The 22,500-nt window shown below is 41.1% G+C and overlaps 1 protein-coding gene across 1 annotated transcript in view; it reads left to right on the forward strand.

Moving 5' to 3' along the window:
* Nucleotides 1–22,500, forward strand: part of ATP11B (ATPase phospholipid transporting 11B (putative)) — a gene marked incomplete in the record, with an annotated part of 701,724 nt that overhangs the window by 242,824 nt on the left and 436,400 nt on the right.

The raw sequence follows: 22,500 nt of genomic DNA on the forward strand, positions 1-22,500 counted from the left end.
TTCTTGGCATTCTTTTAGAATTCCGAGAATTTTACAGTTTCTTCAGGATGGTTTAGATAAAGGTTTATCCGCAAGTTCTTTGAAAGGACAAATCTCTGCTCTTTCTGTTCTTTTTCACAGAAAGATTGCTATTCTTCCTGATATTCATTGTTTTGTACAAGCTTTGGTTCGTATAAAACCTGTCATTAAGTCAATTTCTCCTCCTTGGAGTTTGAATTTGGTTCTGGGGGCTCTTCAAGCTCCTCCGTTTGAACCTATGCATTCATTGGACATTAAATTACTTTCTTGGAAAGTTTTGTTCCTTTTGGCGATCTCTTCTGCCAGAAGAGTCTCTGAATTATCTGCTCTTTCTTGTGAGTCTCCTTTTCTGATTTTTCATCAGGATAAGGCGGTGTTGCGAACTTCTTTTGAATTTTTACCTAAGGTTGTGAATTCCAACAACATTAGAATAGAAATTGTGGTTCCTTCATTATGTCCTAATCCTAAGAATTCTAAGGAGAAATCGTTGCATTCTTTGGATTTTGTTAGAGCTTTGAAATATTATGTTGAAGCTACTAAGTCTTTCCGAAAGACTTCTAGTCTATTTGTTATCTTTTCCGGTTCTAGAAAAGGCCAGAAAGCTTCTGCCATTTCTTTGGCATCTTGGTTGAAATCTTTGATTCATCATGCCTATGTCGAGTCGGGTAAAACTCCGCCTCAAAGGATTACAGCTCATTCTACTAGGTCAGTTTCTACTTCCTGGGCGTTTAGGAATGAAGCTTCGGTTGATCAGATTTGCAAAGCAGCAACTTGGTCCTCTTTGCATACTTTTACTAAATTCTACCATTTTGATGTATTTTCTTCTTCTGAAGCAGTTTTTGGTAGAAAAGTACTTCAGGCAGCGGTTTCAGTTTGAATCTTCTGTTTGTTTTTCATTAAACTTTATTTTGGGTGTGGATTATTTTCAGCAGGAATTGGCTGTCTTTATTTTATCCCTCCCTCTCTAGTGACTCTTGCGTGGAAAGATCCACATCTTGGGTAGTCATTATCCCATACGTCACTAGCTCATGGACTCTTGCTAATTACATGAAAGAAAACATAATTTATGTAAGAACTTACCTGATAAATTCATTTCTTTCATATTAGCAAGAGTCCATGAGGCCCGCCCTTTTTTGTGGTGGTTATGATTTTTTTGTATAAAGCACAATTATTCCAATTCCTTATTTTATATGCTTTCGCACTTTTTTCTTATCACCCCACTTCTTGGCTATTCGTTAAACTGAATTGTGGGTGTGGTGAGGGGTGTATTTATAGGCATTTTAAGGTTTGGGAAACTTTGCCCCTCCTGGTAGGAATGTATATCCCATACATCACTAGCTCATGGACTCTTGCTAATATGAAAGAAATGAATTTATCAGGTAAGTTCTTACATAAATTATGTGATATATATATATATATATATATATATATATATATATATATACGGTATTATTATTTATTATTTATAAAATATTTTACCAGGAAGGATACATTGAGATTTCTCTCGTTTTCAAGTATGTCCTGGGTCCACAAAACATTGCATTGATACAGTAGGGTACAATAAAATTAAAAAAAACAATAATTCACAATATATGCAAAAATTTTACATATAACAGGTAGGAAATATATAATCAACCATGACAGGTGCATTCTGTTTTGAGATATGCAGAGAGGGATCTCTTAAAGGCTATTAGGCTTGGGGAAGGTTTGAAAGTGTGCGGGAGGTCATTCCATAACACTGGTGCTCTGTAGGAAAAGGAGGATCGAGCTGCTTTCTTTTTGTATTGAGGTAAGCTAAATAATGTGTTTGTACTGGATCGGAGGTTATGGGAGGTGGGAATAGCTGGAGAGAGCATTCTGCTCAGGTAGGGTGGGAGCTTCCCAGAAAGGCTCTTAAACACAAGGCAGGAGAGATGGAGGGTGCGTCTGGATTCCAGCGACAGCCAGTTTAGTTCTTTTAGCATGTCACAATGGTGGGTCCTGTAGTTACATTGTAGCTTAAAGCGGCAGAAGGAGTTATACAACGTATTAAGTTTATTAAGGTGAGTTTGCGGTGCAGGTGCATATACTATGTCCCCATAATCCATGATAGGCATCAGCATTTGCTGTACAATCTTTTCCTTTACTGTAGGGCTGAGGCAAGATTTGTTTCTGTACAGGGCACCTAATTTTGCATAAAGTTTTGATGCAAGTTTTTCTATGTGGGGGCCAAAAGATAGATTAGGTTCTAACAACATACCCAAGTATTTGAAAGAGTGGACTGCAGTAAGCGTGCAATTGGGTTTTGTTTTGATGCGTAGGTGGGAGTTTTGTAATTTGTGTAATTTAGGACCCGTTCCAAAGATCATTGTGACAGTTTTGTCAGTGTTTAGGAAGAGTTTGTTTTTTGAGATCCACTTTTCTACCTCTGTGGACTGGTCTTGGAGCACTGCTTCAAACTGCGGAAGATCAGATTTGTTTGCATAGATTACCGTGTCGTCTGCGTACATGTGTACAGTTGAAGATTTGCAGACATTAGGCAGATCATTTATAAATAATGTGAATAGTAGGGGGCCGAGAATGGAACCTTGGGGAACACCACATGTGACTGGGAGAGGGAGGGAGTCACTGTTAGAAACGGAGACATATTGTGATCGATCCGATACATATGATCGAAACCAGGTTAACGGACGATCAGCAATACCAGAGTTTTTTAGTTTGAGCAGTAGTATGTCGTGGTCCACTGTGTCAAAAGCCTTTGCGAAATCAAGGAAAATAGCTCCAGTTAGGTCTCCTTGTTCCATGCCAGTTTGGATGTCGTTGCAAACTTTTAGGAGGGCAGCTGTAGTGGAGTGATTTGGTCGAAAACCTGATTGATCAGGGGTCAGATAGTTAGAAAGTTGGTAATACTTGCATAATTGCGTATGGACGCATTTTTCTAAGATTTTTGATAATACTGGGAGCAATGATATAGGGCGATAGTTAGAAACCAAGGTTAACTCCCCACTTTTATGAATAGGCACTACTCTTGCAGTTTTCCAGAGTTTGGGTATATATCCAGACATCAAGGATTCATTAATTATGGTTGTGACAGGCTTAGCAATTGCCGGCGCACTGAGCTTCAACAGCATTGCTGGGATTTGATCAGGTCCAGACTGGTTTTTCATTTTTAGATTATTAAGGTGTTTCTTAACGACATTGATGGGTACAGGTCTAAAATTGAACTTCTCTATATTGTGTCTTTGCTGTTTTAATGGGGCCTGATCCACATTTGTAGTTTCAGGATGCGTGCCATTAATTAGTTTGTCAATTAGGGTGGTGGAGCATCCAACCAAATAATTGTTAAAGGCATTTGCTACTTCTAAGGGGAGTTGCAGGTTTTCGTTATCCATTTTGATAGTGGAGGGTTGGGAGTGGATTGGTGGATTTTGTAAGTTATTTATGAGTTTCCAAAACTTTCTAGGATTAGATATGTTGTTGTTCAGATTTTCATAGAAATATTGGGCCTTGGCCAATTTAGTTTGTTTAGTGCATATATTTCGCCATTGTCTATATACACAGTGATCGTTCATAGAGCCAGTATGCTTGAACTTTGACCACAATGAATCCCGAAATTGGTACATTTGAATGAGGTCAGCTGTGATCCAGTTCAAGTGTGCTCCTTTTACTCTCACCTTACGCAGCGGGGCATGTAAATTCCAAACTTGTAGGAATTCAGACTGAAAAAATTCAACAGCAGAGTCTAGATCTGGGATTAGGTTTAATCTGTGCCAGGGGAGATTCTTGATGTCATTTAGAAATGATTGAATATTACATTTTTTGAAGGACCTGATGATTTTAACCTTGGGAGAGGATTTATTTGCCTTTATTTTGCGCACGCAGTACACTAAGCAGGTCACTGAAATTGTTAGGGAGAACACCTGCCTCCTGGATTCGGTCGGGAGAAGTGGAGAGAATCCAGTCAAGCAGGGTATGATTATGGCTTTTGATGTTTATGCGAGTTGGGGAGGAGATTAATTGCGTTAGCTGCAAAGATTTAAACAGCGAGCGACAACTGTTATTTCTCCAACATAGGTGTGTCCGGTCCACGGCGTCATCCTTACTTGTGGGATATTCTCTTCCCCAACAGGAAATGGCAAAGAGCCCAGCAAAGCTGGTCACATGATCCCTCCTAGGCTCCGCCTACCCCAGTCATTCTCTTTGCCGTTGTAATTCCGGTAAAAGGAGAGGTCAAAAAGCAACTTCTACCTCTCTCTCTTTTTGGATTAAAAGCATCATCAGATTGGCTTACGAGACTGCCGGACGGCAGCCTCCCGAAAGAATCACAGCTCATTCCACTAGGGCTGTGGCTTCCACATGGGCCTTCAAGAACGAGGCTTCTGTTGATCAGATATGTAGGGCAGCGACTTGGTCTTCACTGCACACTTTTACCAAATTTTACAAGTTTGATACTTTTGCTTCTTCTGAGGCTATTTTTGGGAGAAAGGTTTTGCAAGCTGTGGTGCCTTCCATTTAGGTGACCTGATTTGCTCCCTCCCTTCATCCGTGTCCTAAAGCTTTGGTATTGGTTCCCACAAGTAAGGATGACGCCGTGGACCGGACACACCTATGTTGGAGAAAACAGAATTTATGTTTACCTGATAAATTACTTTCTCCAACGGTGTGTCCGGTCCACGGCCCGCCCTGGTTTTTTAATCAGGTCTGATATTTTATTTTCTTTAACTACAGTCACCACGGTATCATATGGTTTCTCCTATGCAAATATTCCTCCTTAACGTCGGTCGAATGACTGGGGTAGGCGGAGCCTAGGAGGGATCATGTGACCAGCTTTGCTGGGCTCTTTGCCATTTCCTGTTGGGGAAGAGAATATCCCACAAGTAAGGATGACGCCGTGGACCGGACACACCGTTGGAGAAAGTAATTTATCAGGTAAACATAAATTCTGTTTTTTTGGATTCAGCCAATCAATATTAAAATCTCCAAAAAACAAAATTTCACTTTTTGGGTTTTGAGCTATGGATTCACTAATGAGCTGTGCTATGTCCGAAATGGAATGCACAGGGGAGCTAGGTGGGCGGTAGATTCCTGCAACAATGATTGATTTACTGCACGGGATCTCAATTTTGCCAGAAAGGAAATCAAAGGTGGCAGGAGAGCTAGATTTTTGTATTGGGGTGAACTTTGTGGAATTGTCAACATAGATTACAATTCCGCCTCCTCTCTTTGCTCTGTCATTTCTATGGCATGAATACCCATGTATTGCAATGGCAGAGTCAGGTATTTTTGCAGTTAGCCACGATTCAGAGATCACAATGATTTTGGGCTTGTATTGCAAGCACCAAGCTTGCAGTGCATCGATTTTTGGTAGTAAGCTGCGGATATTACAGTGCACAAAAGAGAGGCCTTTTCTCCAACATTGGTGTGTCCGGTCCACGGCGTCATCCATAACTTGTGGGAATATTCTCTTCCCCAACAGGAAATGGCAAAGAGCACAGCAAAAGCTGTCCATATAGCCCCTCCTCAGGCTCCGCCCACCAGTCATTCTCTTTGCCGCTCTGAACAAGTAGCATCTCCACGGAGATGGTAAAGAGTATGTGGTGTTTAATTGTAGTTTTTTATTCTGCTATCAAGAGTTTGTTATTTTTAAATAGTGCCGGTTTGTACTATTTACTCTAAAACAGAAAGGGATGAAGAGTTCTGTTTAAAAGAGGAGTATGATTTTAGCAGCAGTAACTAAAATCAATTGCTGTTCCCACGCAGGACTGTTGAGCCCAGAGAACTTCAGTTGGGGGGAACAGTTAGCAGACTTTTCTGCTCAAGGTATGACTAGTCCATTTTCTAACAAGACTGTGTAATGCTAGAAGACTGTCAATTTCCCTCTTGGGGATCGGTAAGCCATTTTCTTAGACTCCTAACAGAATGAAGGCTTATTATGGGCTATACACTGGTTGACACTCTTATGGGCTAAATCGATTGCTTTATTTAAGTTTTTTATGAAATCTAGAGGTGATTTATAAAACTTTTATTGTGGGGAAACGTTTTTAGACGCCAGGCAGTTGTTTAGACACCTTTCCAGTCAGGAAGGGCCTTTCACTATAGTAGGCAGAGCCTCATTTTCGCGCCATAATTGCGCAGTTTCTTTTGGATGCAGTGCATGCAGCTGCATGTGAGAGGGTCTGGTGATCATTGAAAACGTTCCTGGAAGGCTTAATTTGGTATCGTATAACTCCTAAGGACAGGTGAAGTCGCAGCAAACGCTGTGGCTGGGACTGTAGTGGGGTTAAAAATTGTTATTTGATTAAACGGGGTTAAGGGGTTAAAAGCTTGAAAATTGGGGTGCAATACTTTTAAGGCATTAAGACACTGTAGTGAAAATTTGGTAAAGATTGGATATTTCCTTCATAGTTTTTCACACATTCAGAAATAAAGTGTGCTCTGTTTAACATTTAAAGAGACAGTAACGGTTTTGTTTTAAAACGTTTTTTTTTGCATTATTAGCCTGTTTAAGCCTGTCTAACATGTCTGTACCTTCAGATAGAACATGTTCTGTATGTATGGAGGCCAAGGTGGTCCCCCCTTCAAATGTATGTGATAATTGTGCCATAGCGTCCAGACAAAGTAAGGACAGTACTGTCACATTTAATAAGGTTGCCCAAGATGATTCCTCAAATGAAGGTAGTGGGGATAGTTCGTCATCCTCTCCTTCTGTGTCAACACCAGTTATGCCCGCGCAGGCGACCCCTAGTACATCTAGCACGCCAATGCTTGTTACTATGCAACAATTAACGGCAGTAATGGATAATTCCATAGCTAATATTTTATCCAAAATGCCAGCATTTCAGAGAAAGCGTGATTACTCAGTTTTAAACACAGTGGAGCAAGAAGGCGCTGACGATAGTTTATCTGTCATACCCTCACACCAGTCAGAAGTGGCAGTGAGGGAGGGTTTGTCGGAGGGAGAGCTTTCAGATTCAGGAAGAATCTCTCAACAGGCAGAACCTGATGTTGTGACGTTTAAATTTAAGTTAGAGCATCTCCGCGCATTACTTAAGGATGTGCTATCTACTCTGGATGATTGTGACTCTTTGGTCATTCCAGAAAAATTGTGCAAGATGGACAAATTCTTAGAGGTCCCGGTGCACCCTGATGCCTTCCCGATCCCTAAAAGGGTGGCGGACATAGTGAATAAGGAGTGGGAGAGACCAGGCATACCCTTTGTCCCACCTCCTATATTTAAGAAATTGTTCCCCATGGTCGACCCAAGGAAGGACACATGGCAAACAGTCCCTAAGGTTGAGGGGGCAGTTTCTACCCTAGCTAAGCGCACGACTATTCCCATTGAGGACAATTGTGCTTTCAAAGATCCTATGGATAAAAAATTGGAGGGTTTGCTTAAAAAGATTTTTGTTCAGCAAGGTTACCTCCTCCAACCAATTTCGTGCATTATTCCTGTCACTACGGCGGCGTGCTTCTGGTTCGATGAACTAGAAAAGTCGCTTAATATGGAGACTCCATATGAGGAAGTCATGGACAGAATTCACGCATAATTGTATTTTATTTATTTATTTCAGTATGTGGTTGTCATAGCAATAGGGGTTGTCACTATCCCTATGCCATTACCGCGATCTCCTCCGGGAACTGTCATTCTATATGACACACTCACACCTGGTTTGTTCTTTGACTGCCCGCTTAGGGCTTGCGCTGTTATACTGCACTTAGGGTCTTTCTACACTGTGTGACCTTACACGGCTACACTCACACATGGGAGGAATATTGCCGATGGGGGCGGACCGCATTACTAGTTTCCTCCCCAGTAGCGGCTCAGTTTGACAACTGGGTGGGACTTCTGTGAATAGCCTGTGGCTATTGGTTGATGACGCGGTGCTTTGTTGATCCTATATTGGGCACATAACGCTACGATCAGTATTTTCCATGAGTGAATGGAACCTACACGGCTGCTACCTGTGTTTCTATTTCTACTGGAACTAACATTGTTGCACTGAACGGTTAGGGATCCGTGCCCGCTGGTGCAGTGGGTTATACTTTGGATTCAATAGGGAGGTCTATGTTAGACAACTTAGGAGACCTGGCCCTCCTATAATGTAAATGTGATTATTTTATTTTAATGTTGATTTTATAACTTTAGCTCCCTTTGTTACGTTAAGGATTTTACACTGGGGCTGGGCTTAGTCAGACCTGTGTTTGTCTCCACCTGATTGGCTTATAGATGGGTGTGAGTGGTTCTCTGAGCTGTGATTGGTGAAAATTCGTAGGTGGTGTTTGTGCTTTTTTCACATGGAATCAAAGAGTGAGTTTATGAGTATAAGTTTATGACTGAAACTTTATGTCAGTAATCCTTTGCAGCCCAAGGGGATAACCTTCTAATCTTTTATTCACTTGATTGCACGTTGCTTCTTATACACTTTGGTTTCAGCCTATCTGGTTGTTACTTGCTTTATGATTATCCTATCAGGGGGTTTATTTCTCCTGTCTTTACACAAGCTGTGCACTGATTGGATCAATTAATGGGGGCGGGTTCTATTCACCTTTATATTTCTCTTGTTAAGTGTAGTCAGTTCACGGGTCATCCATTACTTATGGAATATATCTCTTCCTAACAGGAAGCTGCAAGAGGATCACCCAGCAGAGCTGCTATATAGCTCCTCCCCTCGCATGTCATATTCAGTCATTCTCTTGCAGCCTAACTAGAATCTAGGGACTCTTATAGATTCTGTAGAGATGAAAATTTACCTGACAGAGGCCAGGTTATCAAAACTTCTAAATGCTTGCCGTGTCCTTTATTCCATTCCACACCCGTCAGTAGCTCAGTGCATGGAAGTAATCGGCTTAATGGTAGCGGCAATGGACATAGTACCATTTGCGCGCCTGCATCTCAGACCGCTGCAATTGGTCATGCTAAGTCAGTGGAACAGGGATTACTCAGATTTGTCCCCCCTACTAAGTCTGGATCAAGAGACCAGAGATTCTCTTCTATGGTGGCTCTCTCGGCCACATCTGTCCAAGGGGATGACCTTTCGCAGGCCAGATTGGACGATTGTAACAACAGACGCCAGCCTTCTAGGCTGGGGTGCAGTCTGGAACTCCCTGAAAGCTCAGGGATTATGGACTCAGGAAGAGAAACTCCTCCCAATAAATATTCTGGAATTAAGAGCAATATTCAATGCTCTCCTAGCTTGGCCTCAGTTAGCAACTCTGAGGTTCATCAGATTTCAGTCGGACAACATCACGACTGTGGCTTACATCAACCATCAAGGGGGAACCAGAAGTTCCCTAGCGATGTTGGAAGTCTCAAAGATAATTCGCTGGGCAGAGTCTCACTCTTGCCACCTGTCAGCGATTTACATCCCAGGCGTAGAGAACTGGGAGGCGGATTTTCTAAGTCGCCAGACTTTTCATCCGGGGGAGTGGGAACTTCATCCGGAGGTCTTTGCTCAACTGATTCTTCGTTGGGGCAAACCAGATCTGGATCTCATGGCGTCTCGCCAGAATGCCAAGATTCCTTGTTACAGATCCAGGTCCAGGGACCCGGGAACGGTGCTGATAGATGCTCTGACAGCCCCTTGGGTCTTCAACATGGCTTATGTGTTTCCACCATTCCCGATGCTTCCTCGTTTGATTGCCAAGATCAAACAGGTGAGAGCTTCGGTGATTCTGATAGCGCCTGCGTGGCCACGCAGGACCTGGTATGCAGACCTAGTGGACATGTAGTCCTGTCCACCGTGGTCTCTACCTCTGAGACAGGACCTTCTAATTCATGGTCCTTTCAAACATCCAAATCTAATTTCTCTGAGGCTGATTGCATGGAGATTGAACGCTTGATTCTATCAAAGCGTGGCTTCTCGGAGTTGGTTATTGATACCTTAATACAGGCTAGGAAGCCTGTTACCAGAAAAATTTACCATAAGATATGGCGTAAATATTTATATTGGTGCGAATCCAAGAGTTACTCATGGAGTAAGGTTAGGATTCCTAGGATATTGTCCTTTCTACAAGATGGTTTAGAAAAGGGCTTATCTGCTAGTTTGTTAAAGGGACAGATTTCTGCTCTGTCTATTCTTTTACACAAACGTCTGGCTGAAGTTCCAGACGTTCAGGCTTTTTGTCAGGCTTTAACTAGGATTAAGCCTGTGTTTAAGACTGTTGCTCCGCCGTGGAGCTTAAACTTAGTTCTTAATGTTCTTCAAGGCGTTCCATTTGAACCCCTTCATTCCATTGATATCAAGCTGTTATCCTGGAAGGTTTTGTTTTTGATGGCTATTTCCTCGGCTCGAAGAGTCTCTGAGTTATCTGCCTTACATTGTGATTCTCCTTATCTGATTTTTCATTCAGACAAGGTAGTTCTGCGTACTAAACCTGGGTTCTTACCTAAGGTAGTTACTAACAGGAATATCAATCAAGAGATTGTTGTTCCATCACTGTGTCCTAACCCTTCTTCAAAGAAGGAACGACTTTTGCATAATTTGGACGTAGTCCGTGCCCTGAAGTTCTATTTGCAGGCAACTAAAGATTTTCGTCAAACTTCTTCCCTGTTTGTCGTTTACTCTGGACAGAGAAGAGGTCAAAAGGCTTTGGCTACCTCTCTCTCTTTTTGGCTTCGTAGCATAATACGTTTAGCCTATGAGACTGCTGGACAGCAGCCTCCTGAAAGGATTACAGCTCATTCTACTAGAGCTGTGGCTTCCACCTGGGCCTTTAAAAATGAGGCCTCTGTTGAACAGATTTGCAAGGCTGCGACTTGGTCTTCGCTTCACACCTTTTCAAAATTTTACAAATTTGACACTTTTGCTTCTTCGGAGGCTATTTTTGGGAGAAAGGTACTTCAGGCAGTGGTTCCTTCTGTTTAATGTTCCTGCCTTGTCCCTCCCTTCATCCGTGTACTTTAGCTTTGGTATTGGTATTCCATAAGTAATGGATGACCCGTGGACTGACTACACTTAACAAGAGAAAACATAATTTATGCTTACCTGATAAATTTATTTCTCTTGTAGTCAGTCCACGGCCCGTCCTGTCTTTAAGGCAGACCTAAATTTTAATTAAACTCCAGTCACCACTGCACCCTATGGTTTCTCCTTTCTCGTCTGCTTTGGTCGAATGACTGAATATGACATGTGAGGGGAGGAGCTATATAGCAGCTCTGCTGGGTGATCCTCTTGCAGCTTCCTGTTAGGAAGAGATATATTCCATAAGTAATGGATGACCCGTGGACTGACTACACTACAAGAGAAATAAATTTATCAGGTAAGCATAAATTATGTTTTTCGCCACTTTTGTATTGTTGTTTGTCAGAGGAAGGGACTGTTTGGTGTCCCGAAACGTCACAATAAATATTACTTGTTTACACAGTTGGCTAAAGTCCAGTGAGTGCTTATTTTTTACTGCATCTTTGGATATCTGCTACAGCACCCTGGCAGTTGGATAATGATGGTGAGAGTGCATGCACCTACGAACTGAATATTTACAATTAATTTTCGTGTAGTGCACCCACACAGGAGTTGGTGCTGAAGTCCTTCTCCCCCCTTTTTTGCTAGACTGATTTTTCATCTTTGAATACTTGTGCATAGTGCATCAAGATGACCTCCACTGAAGCTACTACCAGTGATGTCCCCATTAGCAACATAGAGGACAAAAATGAGGATATTTTCACTTTTACTGACGAGGATGCTGAAAATATTCGTTTTGGTTCTATTGAGGAACAACAAGTTGAAGAGTCCTACCAATCTATTTATAACACTTTAACTAAACTTAAACAAAGAGAGATTGACTTGAATCTACATGGCACCTACTTGTCGGATTACCACAAACGACGGATGATCCCGAGTGGGTTCAGAATTAGAAACGTACCCACCATCGGACGAGCCAACACAGAATTTTGTATCAATTGGAGCAAAATTCTAAATAAATGTTCTTTTGATTTGATGCTCCTAGTCATAAGGGAGGTGGGCCGGCTTCTGAAAGAGGTAAAGGTCGAAATAACCTTATATGAAACAGATAAACTGCCTTCTCTTTGAATGGACACCAATACAGACTGGATCAGCAAATTATACACCCAATTGAAGACTTATAAACAAGAGCTGATTGCCTTAAAAAATAGGAAATTACAGACTGTCAGTCAAGACTATTCCTACAAAACCATATATAGATGGATGATGACCCCAAATGATAGAAGGGCAATCCGCCCTCTCTGTGAAAGGCGTTATACCAAGAAGAATATGACCACCATTGACTCCAGCTCTGGGGATAACTCCGATCCAGATATCGACCAAGGTGCCACTGGAGGTGCCCCTAGTGGGGTCACCACTCGCTCCAGGGGTGGCAGGGGTTTCCAACAATGGGACAACTCCATGAACAACGCTGGATCACTTCCACCCAGTTCAGGGAGTCATTTTTTAGGACAAAGCAGAGGCCGCACACGCGGAGGGGGGGGCACTGCCCGTTGTCCTCCCATACAGATGTAACCAACAGTATGGTCTTTAACATCAGCAGTCGTACACTGAATGAAGCAGAGATCAAACTACTCAACAAGGGGTTGTCATTTGTTCCAACGACTAGGAAAGACAATTTTGATCTGTACATCGACATCCAGAAGTATGGTAGAAATCTTAGACTGAAAGAATATTTCTTTCATGTAATTAGCAAGAGTCCATGAGCTAGTGACGTATGGGATATACATTCCTACCAGGAGGGGCAAAGTTTCCCAAACCTCAAAATGCCTATAAATACACCCCTCACCACACCCACAATTCAGTTTTACAAACTTTGCCTCCGATGGAGGTGGTGAAGTAAGTTTGTGCTAGATTCTACGTTGATATGCGCTCCGCAGCAAGTTGGAGCCCGGTTTTCCTCTCAGCGTGCAGTGAATGTCAGAGGGATGTGAGGAGTATTGCCTATTTGAATGCAGTGATCTCCTTCTAAGGGGTCTATTTCATAGGTTCTCTGTTATCGGTCGTAGAGATTCATCTCTTACCTCCCTTTTCAGATCGACGATATACTCTTATATATACCATTACCTCTGCTGATTCTCTTTTCAGTACTGGTTTGGCTATCTACTATATGTAGATGAGTGTCCTGGGGTAAGTAAGTCTTATTTTCTGTGACACTCCTAGCTATGGTTGGGCACTTTGTTTATAAAGTTCTAAATATATGTATTCAAACATTTATTTGCCTTGACTCAGAATGTTCAACTTTCCTTATTTTCAGACAGTCAGTTTCATATTTGGGATAATGCATTTTAACATTTTTCTTACCTTAAAATTTGACTTTTTCCCTGTGGGCTGTTAGGCTCGCGGGGGCTGAAAATGCTTCATTTTATTGCGTCATTCTTGGCGCGGACTTTTTTGGCGCAAAAATTCTATTTCCGTTTCCGGCGTCATACGTGTCGCCGGAAGTTGCGTCATTTTTTGACGTTATTTTGCGCCAAAAATGTCGGCGTTCCGGATGTGGCGTCATTTTTGGCGCCAAAAAGCATTTAGGCGCCAAATAATGTGGGCGTCTTATTTGGCGCAAAAAAATATGGGCGTCACTTTTGTCTCCACATTATTTAAGTCTCATTTTTTATTGCTTCTGGTTGCTAGAAGCTTGTTCTTTGGCATTTTTTCCCATTCCTGAAACTGTCATTTAAGGAATTTGATCAATTTTGCTTTATATATATGTTGTTTTTTCTCTTACATATTGCAAGATGTCTCACGTTGCATCTGAGTCAGAAGATACTACAGGAAAATCGCTGTCAAGTACTGAATCTACCAAAGCTAAGTGTATCTGCTGTAAACTTTTGGTAGCTATTTCTCCAGCTGTTGTTTGTATTGATTGTCATGACAAACTTGTTAAAGCAGATAATATTTCCTTTAGTAAAGTACCATTGCCTGTTGCAGTTCCTTCAACATCTAAGGTGCAGAATGTTCCTGATAATATAAGAGATTTTGTTTCTGAATCCATAAAGAAGGCTATGTCTGTTATTTCTCCTTCTAGTAAACGTAAAAAATCTTTTAAAACTTCTCTCCCTACAGATGAATTTTTAACTGAACATCATCATTCTGATTCTGATGATTCCTCTGGTTCAGAGGATTCTGTCTCAGAGGTTGATGCTGATAAATCTTCATATTTATTTAAAATGGAATTTATTCGTTCTTTACTTAAAGAAGTCCTAATTGCTTTAGAAATAGAGGATTCTGGTCCTCTTGATACTAAATCTAAACGTTTAAATAAGGTTTTTAAATCTCCTGTAGTTATTCCAGAAGTTTTTCCTGTCCCTGATGCTATTTCTGCAGTAATTTCCAAAGAATGGGATAATTTGGGTAATTCATTTACTCCTTCTAAACGTTTTAAGCAATTATATCCTGTGCCGTCTGACAGACTAGAATTTTGGGACAAGATCCCTAAAGTTGATGGGGCTATTTCTACCCTTGCTAAACGTACTACTATTCCTACGTCAGATGGTACTTCGTTTAAGGATCCTCTAGATAGGAAAATTGAGTCCTTTCTAAGAAAAGCTTATCTGTGTTCAGGTAATCTTCTTAGACCTGCTATATCTTTGGCTGATGTTGCTGCAGCTTCAACTTTTTGGTTGGAAACTTTAGCGCAACAAGTAACACATCGTGATTCTCATGATATTATTATTCTTCTTCAACATGCTAATAATTTTATCTGTGATGCCATTTTTGATATTATCAGAGTTGATGTCAGGTTTATGTCTCTAGCTATTTTAGCTAGAAGAGCTTTATGGCTTAAAACTTGGAATGCTGATATGGCTTCTAAATCAACTTTACTTTCCATATCTTTCCAGGGTAACAAATTATTTGGTTCTCAGTTGGATTCCATTATTTCAACTGTTACTGGTGGGAAAGGAACTTTTTTACCACAGGATAAAAAATCTAAAGGTAAAAACAGGGCTAATAATCGTTTTCGTTCCTTTCGTTTCAACAAAGAACAAAAGCCTGATCCTTCATCCTCAGGAGCAGTTTCAGTTTGGAGACCATCTCCAGTTTGGAATAAATCCAAGCCAGCTAGAAAGGCAAAGCCTGCTTCTAAGTCCACATGAAGGTGCGGCCCTCATTCCAGCTCAGCTGGTAGGGGGCAGGTTACGTTTTTTCAAGGAAATTTGGATCAATTCTGTTCACAATCTTTGGATTCGGAGCATTGTTTCAGAAGGGTACAGAATTGGTTTCAAGTTGAGACCTCCTGCAAAGAGATTTTTTCTTTCCCGTGTCCCAGTAAATCCAGTAAAAGCTCAAGCATTTCTGAAATGTGTTTCAGATCTAGAGTTGACTGGAGTAATTATGCCAGTTCCAGTTCTGGAACAGGGGATGGGGTTTTATTCAAATCTCTTCATTGTACCAAAGAAGGAGAATTCTTTCAGACCAGTTCTGGATCTAAAAATATTGAATCGTTATGTAAGGATACCAACGTTCAAGATGGTAACTGTAAGGACTATCTTACCTTTTGTTCAGCAAGGGAATTATATGTCCACAATAGATTTACAGGATGCATATCTGCATATTCCGATTCATCCAGATCATTATCAGTTTCTGAGATTCTCGTTTCTGGACAAGCATTACCAGTTTGTGGCTCTGCCGTTTGGCCTAGCTACAGCTCCAAGAATTTTTACAAAGGTTCTCGGTGCCCTGCTGTCTGTAATCAGAGAACAGGGTATTGTGGTATTTCCTTATTTGGACGATATCTTGGTACTTGCTCAGTCTTTACGTTTAGCAGAATCTCATACGAATCGACTTGTGTTGTTTCTTCAAGATCATGGTTGGAGGATCAATTTACCAAAAAGTTCTTTGATTCCTCAGACAAGGGTAACCTTTCTGGGTTTCCAGATGGATTCAGTGTCCATGACTCTGTCTTTAACAGACAAGAGACGTCTAAAGTTGATTACAGCTTGTCGAAACCTTCAGTCTCAATCATTCCCTTCGGTAGCCTTATGCATGGAAATTCTAGGTCTTATGACTGCTGCATCGGACGCGATCCCCTTTGCTCGTTTTCACATGCGACCTCTTCAGCTCTGTATGCTGAAGCAATGGTGCAAGGATTACACGAAGATATCTCAATTAATATCTTTAAAACCGATTGTTCGACACTCTCTAACATGGTGGACAGATCACCATCGTTTAATTCAGGGGGCTTCTTTTGTGCTTCCGACCTGGACTGTAATTTCAACAGATGCAAGTCTCACAGGTTGGGGAGCTGTGTGGGGATCTCTGACGGCACAAGGAGTTTGGGAATCTCAGGAGGTGAGATTACCGATCAATATTTTGGAACTCCGTGCAATTTTCAGAGCTCTTCAGTTTTGGCCTCTTCTGAAGAGAGAATCGTTCATTTGTTTTCAGACAGACAATGTCACAACTGTGGCATACTTCAATCATCAAGGAGGGACTCACAGTCCTCTGGCTATGAAAGAAGTATCTCGAATTTTGGTTTGGGCGGAATCCAGCTCCTGTCTAATCTCTGCGGTTCATATCCCAGGTGTAGACAATTGGGAAGCGGATTATCTCAGTCGCCAAACGTTGCATCCGGGCGAATGGTCTCTTCACCCAGAGGTATTTCTTCAGATTGTTCAAATGTGGGAACTTCCAGAAATAGATCTGATGGCGTCCCATCTAAACAAGAAACTTCCCAGGTATCTGTCCAGATCCCGGGATCCTCAGGCGGAGGCAGTGGATGCATTATCACTTCCTTGGAAGTATCATCCTGCCTATATCTTTCCGCCTCTAGTTCTTCTTCCAAGAGTAATCTCCAAGATTCTGAAGGAATGCTCGTTTGTTCTGCTGGTAGCTCCGGCATGGCCTCACAGGTTTTGGTATGCGGATCTTGTCCGGATGGCCTCTTGCCAACCGTGGACTCTTCCGTTAAGACCAGACCTTCTGTCACAAGGTCCTTTTTTCCATCAGGATCTGAAATCCTTAAATTTAAAGGTATGGAGATTGAACGCTTGATTCTTGGTCAAAGAGGTTTCTCTGACTCTGTGATTAATACTATGTTACAGGCTCGTAAATCTGTATCTCGAGAGATATATTATAGAGTCTGGAAGACTTATATTTCTTGGTGTCTTTCTCATCATTTTTCCTGGCATTCTTTTAGAATACCGAGAATTTTACAGTTCCTTCAGGATGGTTTAGATAAAGGTTTGTCCGCAAGTTCTTTGAAAGGACAAATCTCTGCTCTTTCTGTTCTTTTTCACAGAAAGATTGCTATTCTTCCTGATATTCATTGTTTTTTACAAGCTTTGGTTCGTATAAAACCTGTCATTAAGTCAATTTCTCCTCCTTGGAGTTTGAATTTGGTTCTGGGAGCTCTTCAAGCTCCTCCGTTTGAACCTATGCATTCATTGGACATTAAATTACTTTCTTGGAAAGTTTTGTTCCTTTTGGCCATCTCTTCTGCCAGAAGAGTTTCTGAATTATCTGCTCTTTCTTGTGAGTCTCCTTTTCTGATTTTTCATCAGGATAAGGCGGTGTTGCGAACTTCTTTTGAATTTTTACCTAAAGTTGTGAATTCCAACAACATTAGTAGAGAAATTGTGGTTCCTTCATTATGTCCTAATCCTAAGAATTCTAAGGAGAAATCGTTGCATTCTTTGGATGTTGTTAGAGCTTTGAAATATTATGTTGAAGCTACGAAATCTTTTCGTAAGACTTCTAGTCTATTTGTTATCTTTTCCGGTTCTAGAAAAGGCCAGAAAGCTTCTGCCATTTCTTTGGCATCTTGGTTGAAATCTTTAATTCATCTTGCCTATGTTGAGTCGGGTAAAACTCCGCCTCAGAGAATTACAGCTCATTCTACTAGGTCAGTTTCTACTTCCTGGGCGTTTAGGAATGAAGCTTCGGTTGACCAGATCTGCAAAGCAGCGACTTGGTCCTCTTTGCATACTTTTACTAAATTCTACCATTTTGATGTATTTTCTTCTTCTAAAGCAGTTTTTGGTAGAAAAGTACTTCAGGCAGCGGTTTCAGTTTGAATCTTCTGCTTATGTTTTTCGTTAAACTTTATTTTGGGTGTGGATTATTTTCAGCAGGAATTGGCTGTCTTTATTTTATCCCTCCCTCTCTAGTGACTCTTGTGTGGAAAGATCCACTTCTTGGGTAGTCATTATCCCATACGTCACTAGCTCATGGACTCTTGCTAATTACATGAAAGAAAACATAATTTATGTAAGAACTTACCTGATAAATTAATTTCTTTCATATTAGCAAGAGTCCATGAGGCCCGCCCTTTTTTTGTGGTGGTTATGATTTTGTATAAAGCACAATTATTCCAATTCCTTATTTTATATGCTTTCGCACTTTTTTATCACCCCACTTCTTGGCTATTCGTTAAACTGAATTGTGGGTGTGGTGAGGGGTGTATTTATAGGCATTTTGAGGTTTGGGAAACTTTGCCCCTCCTGGTAGGAATGTATATCCCATACGTCACTAGCTCATGGACTCTTGCTAATATGAAAGAAATGAATTTATCAGGTAAGTTCTTACATAAATTATGTTTTTGGCACCACTAGTGACTAAGTTGATTGCTTTAAATCAAAGGGTCGCTTTGACCCAAATTCCGGTAATGCCACCATTCAGACAGTTACTAATTATCTGTTATATCAGATACCTAAAGAACCCACAGTCAGAAGATCAGATAACTTGACCAAAGAAGAAAGATTGGCTATTGGGTCGTTACAAAAAGATAGTTCCATCGTCATACGCCCCGCCGACAAAGGCGGGGGTATTGTGGTTATGGACACAACTAAATACAAGGCAGAGATCATGAAACAGCTATCAGACAACAAAACCTCCCTCTACCAGGTGACCCCACGATGCTTCTGAAAAAGAAGATCGATACCACTTTAAAACGGTGGCTAGATGATGGTCAGATCATCCAAAATCATTACAATTTTTTGAAAAGGGATTTCCCTGTAGTACCGATATTATACACACTACCCAAGGTACACAATTATATACAAAACCCCCCTTGGAGGCCGATTGTTTCCGCCAGAGGCTCTCTACTTCAGCCCTTAGCTGAATTTGTGGACCACTGTCTGCAACCATGGGTGAAACAACAGAAGTCGTATATAAGGGACTCAACAGAGTTTATATCTCAAATTCTACAACTCACAGACATCAAACCAACTGACATTTTAGCCACACTTGACGTTTCATGTCTGTATACTGTCATCCCGCATACATCAGGTATAGCAGCGGTGGCCAAATGTCTGAGAAAAATACCATACATCGGTCCATCGGAAGAGATATTAATAACGTTGCTTGACATATGTCTTTCAGAAAATTATTTTCTATTCAACAAACTTTACTATCTACAAACTTCTGGAACGGCGATGGGGTCAAATGTGGCCCCGTCGCTAGCCAATCTCTTTATGGCCGATTATGAGACAAATGTCATTGGAATTTTTGATAAACCAGAAATCAAATACTATTGTCGCTACATTGACGATTTGTTCCTTATCTGGCAGGATGGACCGGTGACGCTTGATGCCTGGATTGTGAGCCTCAATGAAATAAACAGTACCATTCGTTTCAGTGCCACCACGAGCTTTGACATGGTGGACTATCTAGATGTAAGGGTTTTCAAGAAGGAGACCCGTCTGGGTACTACTCTCTATAGGAAGCTAACCAACAGAAATTCCATCTTGCACGCTCGGAGTTGCCATCAACCAAATCTGGTCAGAAATATCCCTAAAGCATAATTTCAACGAGTTATGAGAAATAACACAGATGTAGAAAAGTGCTCCATCCAAATGGATGAAATGACACAGCGTTTCATTGAGAGAGGCTACAATCGAAAAATACTTACAGAAATGCGTACACTGGCAAGTACCCAAGGAAGTACAGATACTTCTAAAAAATTGAAATCGGAACAGATGACCTTTGTAACCTCCTATACACCGGATAAACATCTGATCATCAAGGCATTAAAAGATGAGTGGAAGCTACTTGAGTCTGACCACACTTTACCATTTAAAACATGGAAAACTCCACGAGTAGGATACAGAAGGGGTCGGAACCTCAGGGACCTGTTGATGAAGACGGATGTAACCGACAATACTCCAACCACCTGGCTGGGGAGAAAAGCTGGCTGCTATTACTGCCTTGGATGTGTCACTTGTAATGCAATGATCACCGGTGCACAATTCCAACATCCTGAATGCAGGAAGAAATATAAGATCAAGTATGCGGTGACTTGTACCACTACACACATTGTGTACCTCTTAAACTGCCCATGTGGTAAATATTATACTGGCAAGACAACGGATGATGCCAGGACCAGGATGGCCAATCATCGATATAGCATTCGCCTGGCCATCAAGAACGGGAAAACAGACCAACCTGTGGCTCGCCACTTTCTGGAATCTGGACACTCAGTTACAGACATGCAGTTTAGAATAATCGATCATGTTCCTAAATTGAGCAGGGGAGGAGACAGAGCAACAATCCTTCTTCGAAAAGAAGCTAGGTGGATTTTTGAACTGGGAACTTTACAACCAAGGGGCCTAAATGTCCACACAGGATGGCAGTGCTTTCTATAACCAGTTTATCCACTGACTTCTGAATTGGGAGTTCACAGATCCGATGAGAGTCCATGGTTTTGATGAGGGTTCATGATCCATCTGGGGAGGTTCTATTCACCTTCTTCATATCCTCTCTCTCTAAACATATTTAGACATCCTAATTGGTCTCTTCAGATTATTCACTGATGGTGCTTGTTGTCTTCTGCTATTTGGTACACATAATAAAGGCTCCTCTCCAGCACCCTTGAGTAGTCCTTTATATATTCTATGTTATGCTCAGTTCGGTGGTTTTATCTATGTTTTTACCTTTTTCCCTTGGCCTGCTGTGGACTGACAGTAGTTATTTATTTGTTGTTTTTATTTTCACACACACTGCTTAAGTTTTTGTTATGCATAGGATGATATAGCATTTAATTTATATGTCTATGTGGTGCTTATGTGAACAGATCAGGTCTATAGCTATTAATTTTTTTGTGGGAATTTCCATTTCTTGTGTATGGTGATTCTACTCTGAGTAATTATCTTAGAGTTGGATTTATGATTTAGGCTTGTTTATTGTAGGGTATTTAGACAATATAGTGTGATTTCTTGCAAATTTATAATTTTCTTGCAGGCGTTTTGATTTGTATTTTATTTATTTATTTCAGTATGTGGTTGTCATAGCAATAGGGGTTGTCACTATCCCTATGCCATTACCGCGATCTCCTCGGGGAACTGTCATTCTATATGACACACTCACACCTGGTTTGTTCTTTGACTGCCCGCTTAGGGCTTGCGCTGTTATACTGCACTTAGGGTCTTTCTACACTGTGTGACCTTACACGGCTACACTCACACATGGGAGGAATATTGCCGATGGGGGCGGACCGCATTACTAGTTTCCTCCCCAGTAGCGGCTCAGTTTGATAACTGGGTGGGACTTCTGTGAATAGCCTGTGGCTATTGGTTGATGACGCGGTGCTTTGTTTATCATTGTTGATCCTATATTGGGCACATAACGCTACGATCAGTATTTTCCATGAGTGAATGGAACCTACACGGCGGCTACCTGTGTTTCTATTTCTACTGGAACTAACATTGTTGCACTGAACGGTTAGGGATCCGTGCCCGCTGGTGCAGTGGGTTATACTTTGGATTCAATAGGGAGGTCTATGTTAGACAACTTAGGAGACCTGGCCCTCCTATAATGTAAATGTGATTATTTGATTTTAATGTTGATTCTATAACTTTAGCTCCCTTTGTTACGTTAAGGATTTTACACTGGGGCTGGGCTTAGTCAGACCTGTGTTTGTCTCCACCTGATTGGCTTATAGATGGGTGTGAGTGGTTCTCTGAGCTGTGATTGGTGAAAATTCGTAGGTGGTGTTTGTGCTTTTTTCACATGGAATCAAAGAGTGAGTTTATGAGTATAAGTTTATGACTGAAACTTTATGTCAGTAATCCTTTGCAGCCCAAGGGGATAACCTTTTAATCTTTTATTCACTTTATTGCACGTTGCTTCTTATACACTTTGGTTTCAGCCTATCTGGTTGTTTCTTGCTTTATGATTATCCTATCGGGGTTTATTTCTTCTGTCTTTACACAAGCTGTGCACTGATTGGATCAATTAATGGGGGAGAGTTCTATTCACCTTTATATTTTCGCCACTTTTGTATTGTTGTTTGTCAGAGGAAGGGACTGTTTGGTGTCCCGAAACGTCACAATAAATATTACTTGTTTACACAGTTGGCTAAAGTCCAGTGAGTGCTTATTTTTTACTGCATCTTTGGATATCTGCTACAGCACCCTGGCAGTTGGATAATGATGGTGAGAGTGCATGCACCTACGAACTGAATATATATATATATATATATATATATATATATATATATATATAACTATGGTAATACGATTTAACACTATACATAATTACACTCTAGTGGTACCTGTGTAAATGTATGACCCTCTATGTCAGTACCTAACTATCCCCTCTTTTGAAT

Source organism: Bombina bombina, chromosome 4 (assembly GCF_027579735.1).
Source record: "Bombina bombina isolate aBomBom1 chromosome 4, aBomBom1.pri, whole genome shotgun sequence".
NCBI classification, from domain to species: Eukaryota; Metazoa; Chordata; class Amphibia; order Anura; family Bombinatoridae; genus Bombina; species Bombina bombina.